At 37.6% G+C, this 9,269-nt stretch overlaps 1 pseudogene; it reads right to left on the bottom strand.

The window, feature by feature from the left end:
• Positions 1-8,262: 8,262 nt before the first annotated feature.
• Positions 8,263-8,960, bottom strand: LOC137943764 (NADP-dependent D-sorbitol-6-phosphate dehydrogenase-like; annotated as a pseudogene).
• Positions 8,961-9,269: the final 309 nt, after the last annotated feature.

The following is a 9,269-nucleotide window of genomic DNA, read 5'->3' as shown; positions in this document are numbered from 1 at the left end:
TTGTGTGAGACTCTTCTATACTTTTTCTTCAACACTTCCCTTGAAGTTGCAGTTTATAACATTAGCTTGTAACGAAAATAATTCTTGGTCTTCAATTTTCTTTTGCTGAAAAAAAATTCTTCACAGATGCAATTCTTCATAGATGCAAAAACTTCATTTTTTGTGCTCCCCCTTTCGTTAATATTTTGATCACATAAAATTACCACTCCTAATTCATTTGTCAAAAGGGCATACAAGTTACAAGTTGACTTCTTTAGTAGTGGATTTACTCAAAACCCTAATTAGTCACTTGCACTATTGTTTGATATTATAAATATCTTGATTAAAAAAATTATAACTTTACATAGGTAAAAAATGAAAGGCAAAAAATTTGACTTATTGTTTAATCAATGCATTAAAAGTATCAATTGCATATATATATTAAATCATAAACCCTATGTCAATGATGGGGAGGCCTTCTGTATGGGAAGGTTTCCTTTGCCATCATTAGCAAGGGCCTCCACTTACCTATGGATGTTGCTGAAGGAGGAGCTTCCCCTTCCAGAGTGACTTGACTTGGAAAGCTCTCCCATATCTATGTCAACATTACTTAGACTATGGACCTCAACATTAGGTCTCTCTAGTTACGTCTTATTTTTTAAAAATCGTAAAATTTTCAATAAATATTTTTTTACACATTAAAAGGAAAAACTACCAAAAAGCACTTAGTGATTAACCCATGAAATTTTGATATTGGTATTACAAATTTATGAAAAATCATTATAACCTCCTCAAAACTTAATTTCCTCCTAGGTTTGTTTTTAAGTACATTACATTGTGAACCTCTGTTAGAATAGGTCAAGTTAGCCACATGGGTAGGGTAGGTTAGATGAGTTTGCCCATGCACACAATCTATAAAATCATAATTATAGGAGTCTAGATTCAGGAAATGAGTGCAAATAAGAGTTAGTGAGTCCAAGTAGGAGTCTAAGCTGAGAAGTCTATGTAGGAGTAGAGTAGCAATTGGCTGGCCATAGTAAGGAAGAAGGACATCTACTATGGAGTCATAGGAGTCTAAAAATTGTTGGCTCTCCCGGCCATTTGCATGCATTCAATTCAGACCACCCAAGGCGAGTGACCATCGATAATCAATTGATAAGGAGGCTAACCTCCTACTTAGGGGTTGTAATTCATACCTTGGTGCTCCACTACCATTTTATTAGCAACCATCTTCTACCCCTACCATAATGCTTCTTAGGTTACTTTTCCCATAGTTTCCTTTTGGAACAATAAAAAACTCTTTTTTCTAATATTTTTAACATTTCCTAAAAGGTAAGAGGAATAAAAGAAATTGAACGAATAACTTTTTCCTCCTAAAAAGAACATAAACACGAGAAGATTTTGGTCTGTTGGCATTTTTCTATACTTTCCTCTTCACACAAACATCTTAATTTGGCTGTATTATTTCTCTCTTCGCAAGAAAAAGTTATCTTTAAAGTGGAAAGCATTCAACTCTAGCTATATGTTGATTTTCTCTGCTCCATAAGTAATTTAGGATCATTTCCTCTACATACCCACCATAGTTATCAAATCTCAACCATGACCAAACTGCTAAGGGAAAAAACTCAACTTTTTCATTGTCAAATTCAGATGTTTTATTGTTCATGGTTCCTCTTCTGGTGTGGTTCTTCATAAATTTCACCTTTACATAAACTCAAATTATCTTCTTCCATGTAAACCATCTGCTAATCTCAGTCCTTCACTTGTCCTAAAAGAGATTGATGTCCCTTAGTGTTATATGGAATTGCCAAAATACTATGCAAAGATAGTAGGTAGAAAAGAGAGGCAGGGAAGAAAACTAAAAACAGAAGGTCCTCCATCATTCAAAAAGGAGTAAACTGCTTTTTTAGAGACTAGAATTCAACTTGGGCATATAAAACCAGGTCTAGGAAAAAGGATCATAAAGCCAGGTCTAGCTAATTAAAAACCCTTATTCATGTATGACTTGCCAGGTTTGCCATCTTTAGTTTCTCCCTTCATTGTTCTATTCTGTTCTATTTTGTTTTGTTTTTTTCTTGTTTTTAAATGATGTCTTCTACCTCTCCCCATTGATTAGATACCTGAATGCACAACTTCAACAGTCATTCATCAGGTCAGGATTAAATAATGAAATGGTTGTGTTTGCACATCTACAATTGCTTCTATGCAGATAAGTGAGATGAGAATTGCGGAAAAATAGATTGGAAAATCAAGGAAATCAAGTTAAGAGTTCAGGAGAAGTGCAAGTGCTGTTTTTCGGAGGCATTATGCGATTAAGGTTCATTGATACTGTACATTTTACCTTGATAAAGGTATATTCTAAAACTCGGGTTCATTAAGAAATTTGATTAAAAAAGAAAAAAGTATCACATGTATAAGGTATTGAATTGCCAAAAAACAGAGGTACTCCATTTTTATTTCACTAAAAAAATCTTCTTAAAAGAACAATGAAGTGACACTATTAGACCCCATGATGGAAACTCTATGTGGTAACCGAAGGATAGCTATTAACCATCTCTCTTATTGTACTAATCTTTGCTACTTTCTCACCTACGCAAACACTGAAATCCATTTTCTACATCTTTGGTACAGAAAGAAAAGTTAAAAAAAACACCTCTTTTCTCTAGTTTTTCCTTTGTTCCTTGTTCCAAGGTCACAAATATACCTGTTAGAATGGATTCCACCAGAGATTTAAAATGGTAACCCTTTTTGAGGGATTTACAACAGTCCTACCCACACTTGTATACTCCTATGAATTTCTACTTGTCACTTAGTTTGGAAGTTGGAAATCAATCTCTGGATTATTTCAATCTTCGAAGGGAATCTTTGCCTTTAAACTGAATAGCATTTAGCTCTGCCATCTATAGAATACTCTATTTTTCTCTGCTCCATAAGTAATCCAGGATCATTTCCTCTACTTTGACTCAACAGAGAATCTAACTCACACCCATCATACCTCTCAAATCCCAAGTACCTATGTCCATCTCAACTTCTTCATTGTTCGTCTGTATTGCTTATGGATTCCTTACCTTCTATTCTTCTTCTTAAGTTTCAACTTTACAGGAACTCAAATGATATTCTCCCATGTAAGCCCTCTACTAATCTCAGTTCTTCACTTGTCCTAATACAAATTGATGTATTCTTAGCCACTGATGACTTGCCATGTTTGCCATCTCTAGTTTCTCCCTTCATTGTTCTCTTTTGTTTTGTTTTTTTTTGTTTTTTCTTGTTTTTAAATGATGTCTTCTACCTCTCCCCATTGATTAGATACCTGAATGCATAGCTTCAACAGTCATTCATCAGGTCAGGATTGAAGAATGAAATTGTTGTGTTGGCACATCTACAATTGCTTCTATGAGTTTAGATTTACTCTGAGATTTCTTCCCTTAATGAGAAATCATGTAAATATTCTGTAAATCCGGTGATTATGTAATCCCATTAATCACTCATAATTCTTCCATGTATATTCTGTAAAATGGCTATTTAAGCCGATGATGTGAATGAGAAAATATGAAAGAAATTGAAGACGTATTCTTAAGTTGGTATCAGAGGAAGAGAATCCTTCTCCTTCTCGTCACCAAAGAACAGAGCGAAATCCTTGTCCCGTAGTCTCTCGTTGCGGAAGAATAGAGTGAAAGCTCGGTCCCGAAATTTTAGTTACTGAAGAATAGAGCGAAAGCTTTGTAATGTAATTTCAGTTGCTATTCGGAAGTTCAGTCGATCGCCACAGTCAAACCACCGCTCGGCCATCCATCAGACAGCAACCCAAACGTCGCCGATGACAAAAAGGCGCACTAGCGCCGTACCAGTGCGCCTGGACGAAGACGAATCATCGTCCCTACTCTGACGAACCTTCTTGATGCCACCGACGACTGCAGCTGAACAACAGCTCGGCCTTCCAGCGAACCGCCATCGTCGCTGTAGAAGACAAAATCGCACGTCTCGATGAAGAAGACGAAGAAAGTGGACCAGACCGGAATCAGAGATCCAAATCGGATTAACCCAGTGAACCGGACCAGTATTTTTGGGTGGTCATCACCGATCTTCTTGCATCAAGTCGAATGAATCAAAACCAGAGCGTATTTTTACTCACTGTGGTGAGATTGGGCATACAAAGTCAAGATGTTATGAACTTATTGGGTATCCTGAATGGTGGGATCCTACTAAAGCACCTCACAAACGGAATACTAAACCAAATAATCATGCTTCCATTGCAATAGCAGAACCCTTCACCTTTACTACATCCGGTAAGGTTTATAATACTTCTACTCCTAGTAGAAATAGTGAATGGATAATTGATTCTGGTGCTACAGATCATATGACCTTTGACAATCATCAAGTTGAAATTATGAAACCATCTGAACAACATATCGTATCTATAGCAAATGGTACTCCCTCTCACGTTATTGGAGAAGGTTCCATCACCCTCACTGAAAAGCTGAGTCTTGATTCTGTATTAGTTATTCCAACCCTCAATCATAATTTATTATCAGTGGCTCAAATAACTCGCACTTTGCATTGTATTGTGATTTTTTGGCCTAACCATTGTGTATTTAAGGACATTTGAACTCGGAAGACAATTGGTTATGGTACTAGAAGGGGGAAACTCTATTACCTTGATAGGAAGCCAGAGAGTTCTCATCACTTAGTTCAAGCATTCTCCGTGAATAAATCTGCAGAAAATGAGATTTGGTTATGGCATAAAAGGTTGGGTCACTCATCTTTTGGTTATTTAAATAAACTGTTTCCAAAACTATTTGCTTGATTATCTGTTTCAGATTTTAAGTGTGAGGTATGTGAATTGGCTAAAAGCCATCGTGTTCCATTTCAAATAAGCATGAATAGGAGTCCAGCACCCTTTCTGATTATCCACTCTGATGTATGGGTCTAACAAATATAGCCTCTCTGAGTGATGAATGGTGGTTTGTTTCCTTTATTGATGATCACACCCGGATGACTTGGATTGGCTTAATGAAATCAAAAAGTGAAGTTTGTTCACTGTTCAAACAATTTCACAAAATGATAACAACTCATTACCATTCTACAATACAAACTCTCCGTAGTGACAATGGTGAAGAATTTGTTAATCAAGGTTTGAAAGAATATCTAGATGATCATGGTATTAGTCATCAAACTACTTGTTCGTACACCCCTCAGCAAAATGGGGTTGCAGAGCAAAAGAACCGCCACCTTCTTGAGGTTATTCGTGCTTCCTTGTTTAAAGCTCATATGTCGGCTAGTTATTGGGGTGAAGCCATCAACTCTACAGCTTATCTTATTAACCGAATACCCTCGACAACGTTAAAATTTAAGACTCCCTTGAGTGTTCTTCATGAAACTATAAGTTCACTTGCTGTGGCGAATCTACCACCTAGAGTTTTTGGGCATGTAGCCTTTGTTCATCTCCATAAGCCATTGAGGAATAAATTGGAACCCCAAGCTCTCAAGTGTGTCTTTGTTGGTTATGCTCAACATCAGAAAGGTTATCGATGTTATCATCTTCCCTCTCGTAAATTGTTTGTCACTCTTGATGTGGTATTTCATGAAGATCACATGTATTATTCTACTCTTGAATTTTCAATTCAGGGGGAGAACAGGATTGAATTGTAGACCCTAAATCATCATTTGGATATCTTGGATACTACAAGAGGTAAGTATTCATATTACAGCAGTGAACATCAAAATGATACAAATGAGCATGATTCACAGGATGGAGACAGACAAGACCAGATGGAAGTGATGCAACAAGAGTCTCAGCCGACATCTTCACAGGATGGAGACAGACAAGTCCATATGGAAGTGGTGCAATCAGAGTCTCAGCCGACATCTTGCCCTCTTCATAATGTACCAATGGATCAATTGCCTTCTGAGTCTGAATCCATGTCTAAGCCTCAATAAGTACCGAAACTCAACTAAGAGGGCTACCTCATCGAACCATAAGAGGAAAACCTAGAGTCAATTATGAACCTCTGCTCACCTCAAAATCTCAGTATCCCATGCATAATTTTGTGTCTTATCATAGATTGTCAAAGGCAAATGAAGTGTTTGTGAATCAATTATCTGCTATATCTATTCCTAATAGTGTGCAGGAAGCTTTGAAAGATCCTAAGTTGAAAGAAGCCATGAATGAAGAAATGAGGTCCCTCCAAAAGAATTCAACATGGGAAGTGGTTGACCTACCTATAGGAAAGACACCAGTCGGATGCAGTTGGGAATTTACCATTAAATATAAAGCCGATGGCACCATTAAAAGGTTCAAAGCAAGGCTTGTCACCAAAGGATATACTCAAACCTAGGGGATCGATTATATGGAGACATTCGCACCAGTGACCAAAATCAATATTGTTCCGATTCTACTATCTCTGGTTGTGAATCTTAACTAGCCTTTATATCAGTTTGATGTTAAAAATGCATTTTTGCACGGAGATCTCCTAGAAGAAGTATATATGGAATTACCTCCTGGATGTATTATGCAAACCAAGATGCAAACAAGTATGTAAACTGAGGAAATCCCTATATGGTTTGAAGCAGTCCCCGAGGGCGTGGTTTGGAAGGTTCACAAATTTTATAAAATCTATCGGATACAAGCAAAGCAACTCAGATCATACTCTCTTCTTGAAATATAACAAGGAGGCCAGCAAAACTCTTATTGTGTATGTCGATGATATGATAGTAACTGGGAATGATCTAGAAGAAAATAAAGCATTGCAAAGTCATCTTGCTAGAGAGTTTGAAATGAAAGATCTTGGCTACTTAAAATATTTTCTTGGTATTGAAGTGTCAAGATCCAATGAGGGAATTTTTCTATCTCAACGAAATATGCTTTGGATTTAGTGAAGGAAACTGGTATGACAACATGTAGTCCAATCAGTACTCCTATGGAAGAAAAATTGAAACTGGGAACACATTCAGATCAAGTCCCTGCTAACAAGGAACGTTATAAGAGACTAGTTGGGAGGTTAATGTATCTTGTACACACCAGACCAGACTTAGCTTATGTACTAAGTGTAGTTAGTCAATTTATGTACTCTCCAAGTGAAGAACATATGAATGTTGTCAACTTTATCCTGCGCTACAAAAAATCATCTCCAGGGAAAGGAATTTTATTTAAAAGGGAGGTGAATTGAAAATTGAAGGTTATACCAATGTCGATTGGGCTGTGTCAATAGAGGATCGACAGTCTACATCTGGATACTTTATATTTGAAGGTGAAAATTTGGTCACTTGGAGAAGTAAGAAACAAAAGGTGGTGGCTAGATCGTCAGGTGAAGCCGAATACAAGGGAATGGCCAAGGCAATATGTGATTTATTATGGATAAAAAATCTGATACAAGAACTACATATTGAGCAGAAAAGTCCTTTGAAATTATACTGTGACAGTAAGGCAACATGTGATATTGCCCACAACCCAGTCCAACATGATAGAACTAAACGTGTTGAAGTTGATAGACACTTTATAAAAGAAAAGTTAGAAGCAAGAATCATTGAAGTCCCTCATGTTCGATCTGAGGATTAGCTTGCCGATGTGCTAACCAAGGCAGTGTCTTACCGAGCTTTTAACAATTGTCTTGACAAGTTAGAAAAGAGAGGCAGGGAAGGAAACTGAAAACAGAAGGTCCTACATCATTCAAAAAGGTACAATCCTTCATGCTAGATTTTGTCACCTGCCCCATCCTTCATATTTCTCCTTATCTTCTCCCCCTCGAGCTGGGAATTAATGATAATGAACCCAACTTGAAACAAAAAAACAACTATAGTAATTATCTCTTCCATCAAGAATTCTCAAGGATAAGTACACAATCAGATACATACTCTCAAAAAAAAAAAAAAAAATATGGGTGAAATAATCGAAACCAACCTCAAAGGATTTCGAACATAGGGTAATGCATGTCACTCAAAGAATGTCAATAAAAGAACCTAAAGGTACTAGTAAAAAAGTCCCAATGGACTTTAGAATACCTATATATATACATATAAAGGGTATTTTTGTAAAAAAAAAGTTATGCTAACGAGTCGGTTCACGAGTTGTAAAGTCGAACTTGGAAAATCACGAGTTTGGCTTGCTATATCTAATGAGCCTTATTTCAAGTTTGAGCTCGAGTCAAGCTCAAGTAAAAATTGAATTGAGCCGAGTTTTTTTTCCAAGCCAAGCTCGAACAATTTGCAAGCCGGTATCACATAGATAGCAAGAAAATGCTTACTACAACCTTGTAACTTCCCTTTTGGCCTGTTTGCATAGGTCATTTAGTTGGGGGTAGTGCACGAAACTGAGCCAAACCACTCGGTATTTGCAGCAGCACCACCAAGGGGAGTATGGGCAGTAACACATATCCCATGCTTCTGGCACAAGGAAATCACGCTGGAAGTATGGGTGAGTTTCAATCTGGTTCACTTTTGAGTATGCCAAACAACCTCTTGTGAGAAAAAATGTCATAATTGCTGAGCCCAATACTAGGAACCAATCCCACGGAAACTAAATCTTCCATCGCATGCCATGTAGTTTCCAGAGATACGGTTGTATCTATATTCAATACACCATTTTCAGCAAGGGCACCGGCAGTTGTCCCCACACCTGTATGCTTTGTAGCTACCGGAAAGTGAATAAGGTATAGGTCCAGATATTCAAGCTGGAGTTTCTTCAAGCTATCTGTACATGCCTCGAGAACCTGTCCATGGTCTGAATTCCAGAGCTTAGTGGTAATAAAGAGGTCCTCCCGTTTGATTAAACCTGTTCGAAAAGCTTCTGAGAGAGCTTGACCAACTTCTGTTTCATTCTGGTAGTCCGCTGCACAGTCCAAATGGCGGTAACCGATGTTAATGGCATCGTCACAATCTTTTGTATCAGACACATGTAGTCCATGAGAACTCACATTAACCTCGCCACTGGTTGCGGGAGATAAATTTGACGGCTTTGGCATTGGTGAAGAGATTGCAGGTTTCATGCCTGAAGTTTATTATAAGACTTTTGTTTTAAAGCCTCTCCTAGTTTGCCAACTCCAGCATCACTTTTAAAATGATTGCTTGGCTGTATTGTATAAGACGGCAAAGACCCACTAGAGGAATCTGAAGAAGACATGCCATCAATAGAACTTGCAGGCAATGTGGTTGACAATTTTGTTGTAGGCAATAAATGCAATGAGGCCTTTATCTTGTCCTGTTCTACTTTTTTCCTTGAAGAGCGAATAGGAGGTTTTATGGTAGAACCAGAGGAAAGGTGGGTACTATTTCTAGATGCAGCATTTCCCTTCCAC

This window comes from Aristolochia californica, unplaced genomic scaffold, assembly GCF_029961685.1.
Source record: "Aristolochia californica isolate CCGP_79_NKW_82.1479 unplaced genomic scaffold, dmAriCali1.0.hap1 SCAF_11, whole genome shotgun sequence".
Taxonomy (NCBI): domain Eukaryota; kingdom Viridiplantae; phylum Streptophyta; class Magnoliopsida; order Piperales; family Aristolochiaceae; genus Aristolochia; species Aristolochia californica.
This window is presented reverse-complemented; position numbering and strand designations above follow the sequence as displayed.